The 15,923-nt window shown below is 31.6% G+C and overlaps 1 pseudogene; it reads right to left on the bottom strand.

The window, feature by feature from the left end:
* Positions 1–5,324: 5,324 nt before the first annotated feature.
* On the bottom strand, positions 5,325–9,453 carry LOC130945939 (probable sesquiterpene synthase; annotated as a pseudogene).
* Positions 9,454–15,923: the final 6,470 nt, after the last annotated feature.

The raw sequence follows: 15,923 nt of genomic DNA, 5'->3' as shown, positions 1-15,923 counted from the left end.
GGAATTCCTCTTACCAAGTTTTTCTTAACTAGCTTAGAAATTTGGTACATGCTAGCATGACCCAATTTCTTATGCCATAGCCATTTTTCAGATTCAAGAGAGGTAAAATATGTTACTTTTTTATCTTTCAAGTCCTCAAGAGTCAATCCATACACGTTATTACACCTTTTAGCCTCAAACAAAATATCCCCATATTTTTCACAAACAACTAAACATACAAATTTTCTAAAAATAACTTCAAAACCTAGATCACACAATTGGCTAACACTAAGTAAATTACGTTTCAAGCCATCAACAAGAAGAACATCATTTATAGAAGATAAAAAACTTTTACCAACTTTTCCAATGGCCACTATTTTTCCTTTACCATCATCACTGAAAGTGACAAACCCTCCATCATACTCATCAAGTTTTATGAAGAATGTTTCCTTTCCGGTCATATGCCTAGAACATCCGCTGTCCATATACCACATATTGTCTTTTTGTTTGGATGCTAGGCAAACCTACAAAATGAGTTCAAATGACCTTAGGTATCCAAATCTTCTTGGATCCTTTCACGTTAAACCATCTCCTATGTCCCAAGTCATTGTAGTCAAAAACAACTTTGCAAACTTTGTCACCAACCATTCTTTCACCAAAAAAGTATTGAATGGGAAAGTGTCCACTCCTATTGCATAATTTACAAAATCTTGGAGTTGCTGTTTTGTTAAAGTAGGTTGGGTTTTGAAACCTTGTATCATTAGAAGATAAAGCTTTATTCTCAAAAGAAGGTTTCTTATCATATTTGAAATTTTTGTGAAACCCCAAGCCAGCTTTATCAAAAAGAGATTTTTGACTAGCCAAGATTTGATTTAAATTTTCAGAACTTTGAGTAAACTTGGCTAAGTCATTTTCAAGATTTTTGACCTTTTTAAGCAACTCTTCATTTTCTTTAAAATAGTTTATATATGCAACAACAGAATGATCACTTTCACAACTTCTAAGTTGGGCTTTTAACTGCTTATTTTCTTTAACAAGTTCAATAGCAGTTTCGGCCCCCCTTAGCTTTTCTTTGAGAAAACCGTTTTCAGCTTTAAGAATGGTGATTTGTTGTTCAAGATCTTGGTTATCAAGTAAGAAGCATCTTATTTTTTCAGAAAAGTGGTCTATCATAAGATGAAAATCTTCAGTGTCAGGGTGAAAGACTACCTGATCAATGTAATCTGCCATGAGACATGGTTGTGACTTGGTTTTGGATTCTTCATCATCATCTAAGTCATTTTCCAAGTCTTCACATGAAGCCATCAGTCCATTTTTCTTTCCTCTCTTTGGCTTCTCTTCCTTCTTCAATTTAGGGCAATCAAATTTAAAATGTCAAGTCTCTTTACAATTGTAGCATGTTACTTTGCTGAAATCTTTCTTTTGTTTTCTTGAGCTGCTTCCCTTGCCTCTTTCCTTGAACTTTACCATTTTACTGAATTTTTTGGCAAACAACACAAATTCATTTTCATAGGAATTATCACTGGATTCATCATCCAGGGGGTTAGTAACAGATGTAAAAGCAATTCCTTTTTTTGAATCTTTTTTCAAATAAGTATTTTCAAAAGCAAGTAGGTTTCCTCTCAAGTCATCATATGTCATGGAATCTAAACTATTACTCTCAGAAATGATTAATGCTTTAGTTTCCTACTCTTTAGTGAGTCATCTCAAAACTCTCCTCACAAGCACAGAATCAGGATACGTAATTCGCATAGCATCTAAGCCAACAATGATGATATTGAATCCTTCGAACAGTTCATCAATAGATTCTCCTTCCTTCATTGTAAACATTTCATACTCTCTGTTTAACATGTCTATCCGGGTCTTCTTCACTATGGTGGTTCCTTCATGTGTGATTTGAAGTTTGTCCCAGATTTCCTTTGCCGTTGTGCATCGTGATACCTGTCGGTATTCCTTGAAGCTGATAGCACAGTTGAGCAAGTTGACAGCCTTGGCATTGAGCTCCACCTTCTTTCTGTCTTCCTCAGTCCAGCTTGCTTCGGGTTTGAGAGAGACTACTCCTTCAGCATTTGTAGTGGTTGGAAATTGAGGACCCTCTAGGATAATCTTCCAGAGTCTGTAGTCTACTGCTTGCACAAAAATCTTCATTCTCTCATTCCAATAGGTGTAGTTTTTCTCATTGAAAAGAGGAGGTCGGTTGCTTGATTATCTTTCTGTCAGGTTGTAGGACACCAGATTAGAGCCACTATTTTCTACCATCTGGATCTTTTCTCCAAGCTGCAAAGCTTGATCTCTTTGAGACCAAGCTCTGATACCAATTGATGGTTTTACAGTGGCTAAGAGAAGGGGGGTTGAATCTTAGCCCCTTTTTCACTTAATAACACTTTCTGGTCTTTGAAATAACTTATGGAGACTTTTTGATTTTTGTCTCGTATCCAGCCACGAGACTTTTTCTTTTTATCTCGTAACCCGGCACGAGATATTTTTCAGTTTTATCTCCTGTGCAGCAGAAACAGAAATGGAGTAGAAGAGAGAGAATTATACCAAGATATATCCTGGTTCAGCTGCTAAGTGCAATGCAGCCTACATCCAGTCTCCATCATAACAATGATGAAATTTCACTATAATCATCTTTGCTTACAAACATCAATTCTCCCTAGGAACTACCCTTCCTATCCGGGACAAGTTCAGAATCTAATCCCAAAACTGAACTTGACTTGGTCACTGCCAAACTTTCAACTGCTAAGTGCTAACCCAACTTGCAAGGGGATTCCTACAGAATCATGAAACACAACACAGATGTACAAAGGACATCTAAGGACATCTATGACTTTTTCTTTTAAATTTGCACACTCTGCATCTTTCCGCTCTATGGCTTTTTCTTACAAACCTCACTGTTTGCCTTTTTTTTCCATGAGAATCAAGACAGACAAAATTAAATAGAAAAATTCAAAACAGAATACATTGAAGGAGAATAACTTCTGTTAGCTTAGGTGGCTATGTGAACACTGTGCCTTGCACTCTCACTCCTTGCTTCAAGCCCTGGCTATTCTCCCTTATTTATAAAAGGGGAAGCCTCCACAGTTGAAACAAAAAACCAAGCTAAACTTCTTCTTCTTCAAGCAAAACTGGTTCGGCCAGAGAAAGAGGAGAGGAAACCGAATGCATTAACCAACATGCAATTACCTCTGGTTCTTTCTTGGTCATCAATAATCATCAATCCGAGCCATCCATCTTGCCTTGCACTCCAAGAAGGACTTCTAGCCCTTGATGCTTCATGATGCATGACAGCTTCTCCTGCTCCAACTTCTGCCTCCTCCATCACGTAGCCACTGTAGCTACCTCCTGTGGTGGTTGAGCAAAGTCAAAGACAAGCCATCCCTCCAATGATCTTCTCCTTGCTGATCGAAATCTTCTTCATCCATTTTTAGGTATGAAGAGCTTGAGGTTACTTCACTAAATCTTACCATTCTTGGTGAAGATCTCAGCCATAACATACTTTTTGTTTTCTTTTTCTTGCCATCATTACAATGGTCTTGTTGCTTGTTTCTTCTTCCTTTCGGTAGCTAGACATAGCTTTCATGGTTTCCTCTGTGATATGACCGAAGAAGAAGAGAGATGAGAGTGAGGAAAGAGAAACTTGAATAATGAATGTGATAAAGTAAATTACGTTTTTCACTTCCCTTGCTATAGATAGCGTGTAGCATTGATGATGTCCATCAAATCAAGTACTAAACCTCTCTCATATTTCCAATGCAAGTTAATTCAAGTTAATTGAATTTGAAATCCATCACAACTTGAAAAATGGGATCTGTTGGAAGCAACGGAACTTTGCTTTCTTTGCTTAATGGTTTCGGACCAAGCTTTGGTCTATTTAGCAAAGATTGTAATTGGACTTGTAGCAATAATAATCCAATATGGCCCAATAAAAAAATACTTCAGCCAACATTCATATGACAATATTACACAAGGCTAAAATTTTGATTTCATTGGGCTTAGGTTCTTTTCTTTTCTTTTTCGGCCCAACAAAAATCTGCACAAACAAAATTATTAATTAAGCAAGTATGAATTAATATCCAATTAATAATTTTGTGATTTATTGTTTTAATAATATTTGTTCATTATCAAATTAAATTTAGAGTTTTCCAAACTCATCACCTACATAACTTTTTCTTATATTTAGTGACTTTTTATACTATCACAATATATTTAGTGGCGATTTGAAACCATCACTAAGTTTTTAATTCCTGCGACATCTTTTTTCTTTATTTAATGACTGTTTTAAACCATCACGATATCTCTAGTGTTAGATTTATTTTGGTTAAATTACACAGTTGGTCCCTATACTTTTAGTGAAATTGTAATTTGTCTCTACACTTCAAAAATTTGTAATTAGATCCCTTAAGATAATTAAAATTTGTAATTTAGCCTCCGCCGTTAAAAAAAATATATTTGATTTAACAGAATATTCTCAACATATTCTCTATTTTAAACATGTGAGCTGCACATGTTTGACAATAGAGACCAATTTGTAATTTTAGTAAAAATATGAGAACCAACCGTGTAACTTAACCATTTGAAAATGACCAACAACTTTCTAGACTATTTGAACCACCTCACCACTCTCCAACTCTCTCACTCTCACTTTCTCACTTTCTAAAATGGCACCCCAACCCCAATAGTGACTTTTTCATTTTGTTTTATTTTTATTTTTAATTAAAAATAATATTTTTATTTTAAAATATTATTTTTTATTATTATCTTATTATTTTTCATATTTTTTGTTATTTTTACTTTCAAATTATTAGAACCACTACTATAATAACTAGAATTATAATTTTTGCTGCTAACTAAAAGAAAGTCATCATAACAGAAAAAAAATATTTTAAAAAAATTAATTTTAACCAAAAAATTAAGATACAATAAAATAAGATATTTAAAATAAAAATAAATCGTTTTTATTAAACATTGGAGATGAACTTAAGTATTAGTCTAAATCAAATTACTTTTTTTTCGTTAAATTAAATGAAGGATCACTGATTGGTATCTAAACACCAAGTTCAGTCCTTAATTATTACAAAAAGATTAAAATAGACAAAAGAAGACATACAGCACAAACAACGACGACTAACAGAGGGAAATTAAAAAGCATACATATAAGTATTAGAAGACTAATTAAGGCCCAATAACACTTGAAAACGTAACATGATTTATCTAAGCTTTCATCAGCAGTTCTCCTCATCCTTACTAACGATCATATAACACACCACTATATAATAGAGAAAGCCAACTTTAATTTTGTCCCACACACACACATATAATAATAGAACTAACATTTATACATGCTAGATGGTGATAGGATCCAGAAGTAGAGCCGCGATGTGATCTTTTAGAAGTTGATTGTTTGTGTATTTATCCTCGAAGTTTTCATAAATAACCTCAGTTGAACGTGCCAAGTTAAGAATGCAATTAATCAGGGGCTTTGGAATAATATCATGTGAGTTCAGGCACTCTTCATTTATATCTTTCCAACAATCACTTATTTCCTTGAAAATGCGATTATAGGCCTCTTCTTGTGAAATGCCATATTGTTTCATGCAACATTCAACTGCAGATGCAACATGCTTCCTTTCCTGTTCGAACTACAAATTAAAGAATTCATGTCACATCCAAAAGTTGAATAAATCATTTATCATGTATCTATATATATTTATTGAGTTAAACAAAACATAGCTCATGTAATATTGGTTATATATATATATGGGAAAAAAAAAGAGTGACAAAAAATGCAATTTACCTCAGCAACTAAAGTCTTGGCTCATGTGTAATCTATTATATATATAATTTTATATACTTTTATTTATAAATTAATCTTTTAAAATAAGTAATTTATGACATAATTTATATCTTCTAAATTTTTAAATATATAGTTAGACATCCTAATTTTATCAAATGGTGCAAGACATTGAAATTTTTTTCTAAAATTATATATTTTATTAACAAGAATGTCATCATACTATTATTCTAAAAATTTAAGTTGATAAAAGAAAATACATAAATGATAATATCTCTAACACATTTCTCACGTAAATTTTTCTTTGAATTTTTATATAAATTTTTTGCATAAGATAAAAGAATTTATGATCAAAAGGTCTAAAGTTTGACCATTGTTATTTTTTTTTAAAAAAATATATCATAAGATAAATAAAAAATAAAAAAAATTTATACAAAAAATATACGCAAACTCAAAAGAAATTATTGCGTGAAGAGACATGTTAAATATATAATAATTCATGTGAATTTTTTTATTAATTTAAGTATTTGAAAAAATTGAAAAAATAATTTGATGGTAAAAAATTCTCTCTCAATAATGATAATTTAAAAAAAATTATAAAATCTCCTTATATTATTAGTCCTCTACATTTATTAATAAATAAACTAATTAATTCTATTAATTATTTGAAATTGAATGAAACAAATTTGTTAAAAATGATCTCCACCTTATGTGAGGCCAAGTCATTTGCGAGTCTGACCATTAGTGAAACAGCATTTATGATTTTGGGAAATGGAAAACCGATGAAATTCCAATCAAGCATCTCTTTAGTAGCAAAGTCTTATTATCATAAGAGGGTATACACTCGTTTGAACTCCGATAACCTTGTACTCTTCATATGTTGGAATATGCTCCTCGTGGGCCGTGGCACCATTTTGCTTCAATTAAGTAGGCTTGTGCCAATTTTAATATCTGCATCATGAATAATAATAATAATAAGTGGAAGTTGCAAATTAAAATGTACTTATTTAAATTAATGAATTAATTAAGTAGAGCCTACAGCTTGTTTAACATTTTCCAACACCAAGCTTGATCTTCCACTCTGTAGTCAATGACACTATATCAACAAATAATTCTTCTACAAATGCATTAAAAACCACTTTGAAGCACTCTGGTAGAGAAGCAATGCAATTAATATTCCATCTGATGAAAAAGGAAATAAATAAATAAACTTTATGTATGTGTGAAATAATTAATAATGAGATTGGCTAAACTTAAACTCAACATATATATTTATATATAAAACTTAGATCTCTAAAATGACAAAATTAGTCAAAAAATGAATTAAAAAAAAGATTAATTAATATTGAATTAATAATTTTTATCATATATGACTTCACTGTCTTAGTTCAATAATAATTAAATACTTATTTTTTTCAGTTTACAAATCTTCTTATTGTAGAGAATTATGATCCATATATACATGAACAATATTTTCATTTTCAAATTGAGATAAATAATATAAAATTGGTGGTTAAAGATTAGAGATCAAATCAACCTTTTGATTGCCTCTGTCAAGAGCTGAAGCTCTTCAAATGTGCCGAAGGCATCATAAGTATCATCAAGAAGACATACACATGCAAGCACTTTGCCTAATACCAATCTCCAAGTACTATATTTTGGCTCAGAAGACATGGTTAGTGGCCAAAATAATTTGCACAAGGTCGCTTCAACTCAGAAGATGGTGCAAGAGACATTGTTGTTGGCTTTGACGACTTGGATACGGTAAAGGAAACTAATATAAGGTCTTAATGATCAATGGTACAAGAGACATTGTTTGTGTCATACATATATAGATATACAAGTATGGTTCATTCAATGGGAGTTGGCAAGCCCCTAGTTGACTTAGCACGGTAGAAATCTATATATTTAAAACAGAAATTACAAGATGTATTATATGAGAAGAAAAAATATGGAGAACCACTATAAAAAAGGGGTTTAAAAGGGCATTAATAATATGACATTTTTATATATCCGCCATAATATTCAGATACTGTGGCGTATTATGTTATTGCCGTAATTAGTGTGCGTAAAATAGCGGTTTTTGATGATTTTTGTAATTTAAAACCGCCATTATTTAGGTCCATAATTTAAAGAAACTTACGCAGTCACGCATTCTATTTCTATTTGATTCCAACCCTAATTGCGAAACTAACGACGTTACCATTGGGATCTACTGCGCGCGTGATCTGCAGCAAGATTCTCCTCAGCGGCGTTCTCCGACTAGAATCTCCTCGCCGTTCACCGCCATCGTTCATCTCCTCGTCGCTGCCTCCAATGAGCTTCTACGATCTTGTTCTGGTTTCGATCTAAAGGTTAGCCATCGCCTCTCATCTCCCTTGCTGCTTCGTTCATCACCTCGCTATCGCAACGACATTGTTGCTGCCTTTAGCGAGCTTCTACATTTTGATTCCGCCTTCTCTTCACTTTTGTGATTACGTCTTTGCTCTCACCGTCGAAAACTTTCTTGAGCGCCACCTCCAGACTCTCCTCTTCAAGGCCGGCATGACCAAGTCAATCCACCATGCCAAGGTCCTGATCCGCCAGCGCCACATTAGGTCTTCCTTTCTTCTTTTCACTTTTTTCTGAAATTTAGGATTTTTAAATTTCTAATTTAATATCAATTGTTGTTTGCTTTTGCTTACTATCAAATTAAGAATCTAATTTTTTTGATTTCTAGGCTTTTGATAAAATTTTCTAATGTCAGATTAACCTTTCTATATAATTGCTCTTAGATATATAATATCAGTATTACTAAAGGTATAGGATCATCATAATTATATAGAGTGGTTTAGTTTAGTCAAAGTAGATAAAAAAAATTCACTCAAAAATCTAACCAGAATACCTTATTAGCTTAAAAACATTTTGAAAATATTATTAAATTTTGTGATTATAGAAGATCTGTTCCTTCTAATCTCCTTATAATCTCCTGTTCCTTCATGTTGAACTTTAGAAGGAGAAAGAGGAGTATTAATGTATTTGGAAGTTTAGTTAGCATCAGCAGTAATTTAGATTTAGTGGATATTTTAGACACCCTTTTTACTGATAGAAAGATTTAGAGTTTGATTTGACTCCTAAAAGAAAATTTTATTAGACAAATGAAAAGAGAAATAAAATCTATGTGAATTTCTCCGTGTATAACTAATATATTTTTCTATGTGAATTCATTTTTATTTTACTAGCACACAACCTGCTCGATGAAATGCTTCAACTAAATTCTGCCCTTATCAATACTTTTATGACAGAACTGGAATCTGATTCTCCGATTATCCAGGTGATAACTATGATCTTTTTAAGAGGTTATTTTGGTTATCTAAAAGTTTACTTTATGTTATCAACTAATATTTTTCCATTGCAGTGTGATTATGATCGTCTTCAATTGTCAACTAGTTCATTAATGGAGTATAAATTTTGATTCCACTTATATATTATGGAGTTTAGCCTTTACTCATGAAAGTATTTTATCAGTTTAGCTTTAACTGATAACCAATGTTAATTTTGAAAAATAGGATACAATATTATTTGATTTGGAAGAACTAGTATTTTTCATTTGATCTTAAATTTGTGGAGCATTGAAATGTACGTTTTAGATAGTATTTCTTGAGAGTGAGGAATAACCTTTATTTTTTCTTCAATCCTTCTGATTTAGTGATTTAATTGGTATGTGATACATGCTGCAGTTGACTTGCCGCCATGGTTCTCTATGCTGTCTATAGCATTGAACTCAAATGTAGACCTTGTAAGTATATTCACTTCATACTTCTTTCTTGGTAGGAATGATGATTGTTAATTGAATTCATTTCATGTTATTCTATTTTGATGTCTTGTCTTATGATGCCTCATATTGTATTAGTTAAAGTTAAAATGAAATAGCGCTCTGATTATCGTAGCTCTCTAAGATATCATCTTACTGTGTGATCGGTGGGCTTGGAAATATGTTTTGCCTCTTTTATTTGTTCGTATGCACACTATTTCAGGATGTCTCAAGAATTGAAACAGCTCCACATAGTATGTTTCCGATCATATGCTTTAGAGACGGTAAAAACTACCTGAAAAAAAAAAGAGGTAAATAAACTTAGTTCATAAATAATTATATTACAATTTTATATAGTTTTATCAATATCATTAGAAAAAGAGGCAAGCCTGAGTAATCAGGCGATGAATAATGATTAATGATCTGGCAGGTACTTCTTGGGGACATGGGAGCAAGGAAGACAGGTTTGGTTCTTAGATTTGTGAAAGGCCAATTTTCTGAGTACCAGGTTACTCTTAGTTATTGCATTTTCTTAATATATTATATGGCTATTAGTGTTGGGAATGGATTAACCTTATTCTATGTGGAAGGGTCAATTTTGGTTATATTTTTTAATTTTGGTGAAATGTTACTTATCTCAATCGGGTAAGATTCTTTAATTTTGGTATATTTATCTATCTGATTTGCTGTTACCTTTTAATATTTGAAGGTACATTATGTTTGAACTTTGCAGGTTCGACTTGGTTCTGGTAGTATTTTTTCTGGGGCTGCTGACAAAATTCAGCTGGTAGTATTTCTTAAATTTTCTCATCCATCTCCAATCGGATCCTTCTTATTCCACTTGGTCTATATGCACAACTAACATAGATTAGTTGACTTTATTTACCGTCCTAACTAGCATATATAAGCCTACTATTTTTAAATAACCAACTAACACAAGGACCATTCTATGTTGTTCATACCCCTTTTTAAAGAATTCACATTCATATAAACATGAAGAAGAATATTTATGTTATCTATATATAGCTCATCAGCTAGTTTTTTGAGACCATATATATGATATCTACATACGTAATTAGTCTGGCCCCATTTAATCTAATCAATGGTTTAGAAAGAGATACAGCTAGTTAGCACTGCCACTGTACATATATATTTGGGTCATTTTTGTTAATAAATTTTTGAACCATCAAAATGGCTAAATTATCCATTTTAAATTACACGATGAGACAATTTAGTTTTCTAAACAAGTAACAGCCAAGCTAAACTATTGCATGGGTTATACAATGCTTCATTTTGCAGGTAACTAATTCGGCTATCTATATCATGTTACGCTTTATTTTACTTCTTTAATTTAAGAAACCAATCACACTCTTAGCTTTTTTCCAAGGTTATGTATCAATTTTGAAAATTGGTATATTAATAATTCAATATATTTGAAATTTATATCAAGATACAAAGAAAATTAAATGTAGTGAATTTAAAATGATAAATATTTTTGAAAGGGAGTGGAGAAAAACTTTATCTATTTAAGAAACTTGATAAATGCAGCAAGGCAATCATGGTGAACCTTCAAATCTCAAACATCTTTAGCAGCTTCATTCTCTTGTCTTAGTTCTGAGGTCTTCCCCTTCTTCCAACACCATTACTTCTCTAAGGTATTTGGCTTTCATCTCTACTAAATGAACACAACAATTAACAAATTATGGATATAATACTAGAGAAAAGATAGACCTAGAAATTTGATATATTCATTTTTTTCTGAAATATTTTGTTATGTATCCATACAAAAATAAAAAAAATCACAAAGCTAATGTCCAAGACTCTTCTGATCTACAAAATTGTTAATAGGAAAGGGTCAATACATGGAAGCTTGACCTCCTAAATTCTTTAACAATATCAATTCCAATGGAGGCTTCGCTAGCGATTAGAATTTAATGATGCTACTTCCTCTTTTTTCTGTTTTTTTATTTTTATTTTTTTGTTTATTTGCTTCTCAAATTCTGAAGAAAGTGATTGACATTCACACCTGAAGATTCTGGTGATGGCTTTTTTTTATTGATTTTGGTTATCATGATTCCATTCACAGGAACTAGAAAGGTTATCACAAAAATTTTAAAAAGTCTTGTTTTGCAGGTAAAGTCTTGTTCTTGATTGGTTTCTTGGAACTCATGGTTATCCATAGAGTAAAATGTCCTTGATGCAAAAGTTGCATTTGTTCTTCTATGAATTTGAGTTAAATAGTTGAATTTGTTGCAGGCTCTTGCTAGCTGTTCTTCATAGGATGATTACAGAATGTGGGACTCAGGACTTGGATGAAAGCATGCCTCTTGCATTTTCTTTAGCTTCTTTATTACAAGGTAGCACCTTGTTAATTTATTTCTCAGCCCATTGTATAACTTGTCCATGTTATATATTTGCAGAGCTTGGTTCAATTTGTGAAGAAAAGGTTACTCTTAGTCCATGAAAGGTGATGTTTACCATGACTCATTACATTCCAAACTTTAATCTGACAAACCAGTAGGTAGAATTTTGATACTTAAGGTAGCGTTTGTTTTGAGGTACTGAGACAGAGACTGAGAGATTGAGACACAGTATCATGTTTGTTAGTTCAGAGACTGGTACTAAAATTTCTGTCTCTGTCTCTAAAATTTCAGTATTTCAGTACCTCCAAAAAGTAGGGACACAGGGGACTGAAATTTTTAAAGATAGAGACTGAAACTTTAATAACATTTTATACCTAAAATACTTTCATTTCAATTAATTAATTCCAATTTTACCCTTTGTGCAAATTAAATTAGAGTTTCATTCTTGTTTTAATTTCTGTCTCCCATTTTACACCAAACAGAATACTGAGATTTATTTCAATCCCTGTCTCTTAGTCTCTGTCTCTCAGTATCAGTCTTTCTGTCTCTGTCTCTCCACCAAACGCTACCTAAATGCTGTAATAATCGAATGATGCTTTAGGTTTCTGTATGATTTATTCTTAGTTGTATGTCTTGTAGGATGCTTTAGGTTTTTGTATGATTGGAAATAGACATTATGAATTTTATGTTGAATGAAGTAGTTAGTGTTCCATTGACATTTTCTTTTAAATTGATCATCTTGTGTTACTTTTTGCAGGGATCTTGATAACTCTAATCTATCTGGACATTTGGTATCTAAACTTGAGAAGCTTAAGCATTTTATAATATCTATATGCTATATATCCTATGGCTAAAATTTTCTGTGTTTTGTTGTTCAGGGGTATTGCTTGGAGACTGGTGAAACTGTGGCTATAAAGAAGGTTCTTCAAGACAGGAATTTGAAGAGGCTTAAAATCAGTGAAAAGTCAAAGAAAGTTCTTTGGAGACTAGGAATTCTGGTGGGTTAATTTCTCAAGCTCATGCCAATGCTACTAGAAATGTTATGCCAGAAGTCGACTTTTTAGCTCACAGCTCATGTCCTTCGAGCTCCTTTTTTCTGCATGCCTATGCTAATACTTCTCAAAGTAATAGTTAGTGGATATAATTTGCTTAATTATTTGTATAGAAATTATTATTTTGATTTCTAATACTAATAAAAAAACTATATATTGTTTGATATTTTATTTGAGTTAGGTAATATTTTGTTTATGGGTTATGATTTTTTGTTATTATAAAATTTTAAGCAAAAAATTGTTTGTTTCACGTGGTAAAAATAATAGTTAAAATGTTTTTTTAAACGAAAAAAATGTCATTTTTATTAAGTAAAAATAGCAGTTTATGAATATCGTTTTAAACAACATGAAATGCCATTTAACTCAGTAAAAATGTCAGTTTCAAATGTTGTTTTAACAAATTAAAAAATGCCGTTTTATCTGAAAATAATGACGGTTTGAACCACCGTTTTAACTAACAAAATAAATGCTGTTTTATCCAGAAATAATGGCGGTTTGAACTGCCGTTTTAACCAACTTAAAAACGCCATTTTTTTCAGAAATAACGGCAGTTTGAACCACCGTTTTAACAAAAAAAAAAAGCCGTTTTATCCGGAAATAACGGCGGTTTGAACCGACGTTTTAACCAACTAAAAAACGCCATTTTTTCGGAAATAACGGCGGTTTGAACCATCGTTTTAACCAATCAAAAAATGCCGTTTTATCCAGAAATAACGGCGGTTTGAACCGCCGTTTTAACTATGAAAATTGTGGCAGTTTTTTAAAAACCGCCATAATAACCAAATGGCGCTTAGAATTCTGGCGGTTTTTCTTAACCGCCATTCAAGGTAATAATAGCGGTTCAAACCGCCGTAATAACCCTAAAAAACCGCCGTAATTACCAAGTTTTTTTGTAGTGAACTAAATTTTACTTAGTCAATATTAGATAATTTTAATATCTAAGTTTATAATTTAGAATTGAATGTTAACATTTTTATGATTTAGAATATAAATTTTATATAAAAAAATAATTTTAAAAAATTTGACTAGTATTAATTAACTGAAAAAAGTTAATTATTTAATATATATTATTTGCATTTTTAGATTATTTTATAACTAACTCAATTACTTTTATATATTGTTAAATTTTTGAGAGAAGAGCATAATAAGAAAATAATATTATATGTGAAATTGTTGTGTTGAAGTTGTTGTTACAAGATACAAGAGTCATTTTATTTATAGAGATATTACTAACTAACTTCGTAAATATCTATCTACTAATTATTAGCCATTATTAACTTAACTCCCAACTACTAACAACTTTAATAATTTTTTAATATACCCCGCAAACTCGTGGATGGAAGATGTAAATAATCCCCAACTTAAATAAATTTCGATGAGATGGTTGAGGAAGAGGTGTGTGGCGTGGTAACACGAAGCCTATAGCGCGAGACGCAAAGAAAGATAAATGAAGAGAGAGGTGCGGTGTGGGTTGCGATTCTAGTCATGACGAGGAGGAGGAACAGGGCTTTGCTCTGGTTAGGAGAAGATGTGAGCAGCGTGCGGTAACGTAGAGGAGACGATGCGGTGCGGTGATGCAGAAGAAGAAAGAAGACGCTTGTGTTGCGGGCCGGCAATTCTGGTCATGATGAAAAGGAGGAACAAGACTACGACTCCGGTTCTGTATTTGAGAGTGAGATAGGAGTGAGATAACTAGGGAGGAGTAGGAAGAAAAAGAAGAGAAAAAGAAAGGGGACGTCGAGGACGTCGCGAGGACACAGGGTGGCCGGCAACAGGGTGAATAGATAGATAAAAAGAGGGGAAAATGTGCAAATAGGGGGTGATTCTTGACAGAGGAAGAAGGAGAAAAGGTGTTAGAGATATAATCATTAATGTTGCCTTCTCCCATCAGCTTAAATTTTTTAGATGAGTGATTTCATAAAATGATATCAGAGCTCTATGTTCGAAAGGTCTTCGATCCTTGATAAACTCCAAAAGTAAAAAAATAGCATAAGGCATAATTAAGGCAAATTTGGTGAACTCCAAAAGTAAAAAAATAGCATAAGGCATAAGACAAATAAAAGAGAAAACTTTAAGAGGCACGTAAAACGCATTTCAACTCTCAACAATAATTGTGGATGAAAAATATTTGGAGAAAAAATTATTACATAATACAAGAGTCACCTTATTGACAGAAATATTACTAACTAACTTTATAAATATTCATCTATTAACTATTACTAACTTAACTCCCAACTACTAACAATTTTAATAATATTTAATATATATCTTTTTATTATGTTGCTTCTCTCTTTCGTTCTTTTAAATAATTTTGGCAATAAATCAATATTAATAAAAAAATCGATTCAACGATAAAAAAATTTTCGTCGGACATTCTTTCCCAACAAAATACTAACGTTATAACTAAGGAATACTCTATTATATAGACTAAAATTGTATAAAAATAATTATTTTTTATTATATTATTATTATTTAAAATATGGACTCTAACTTTTTAAGTATTATTTCATTTTATAAAAGAAAAGATATATAATATCTTTATTTTATAATTCACCAGTAATTAAAAATGGCTAGTTACAGATTTTTTTTAAAAAAATTATGAACTTTTATAGATTTTTTAAATAATCATAAAAATCCGTTTAACTAACGTATTTACCTCGAGCAGAAGAATTTGGGTTGGATTGATTTGTTTAACCGAACAAAAATTTGGTTTAATTTATTATTTTCTGTTGTTATTTATTATACACTATGATTAAAAAAAAGAAGCAAAAGAAGAAATTTGGCTAATATACTACAATATCTCTCGAGACTAAGAGCGAAGGTTCAAAATTTTTTATTGAACTTTAACAAACGTACAAATCAAATCTACCGACAACATCTATCATAATAGATATTAATCAAACTAACACAAGAAAAAAATAACAAAATATAGTGACATGTGA

This window comes from Arachis stenosperma, chromosome 8, assembly GCF_014773155.1.
Source record: "Arachis stenosperma cultivar V10309 chromosome 8, arast.V10309.gnm1.PFL2, whole genome shotgun sequence".
NCBI classification, from domain to species: Eukaryota; Viridiplantae; Streptophyta; class Magnoliopsida; order Fabales; family Fabaceae; genus Arachis; species Arachis stenosperma.
This window is presented reverse-complemented; position numbering and strand designations above follow the sequence as displayed.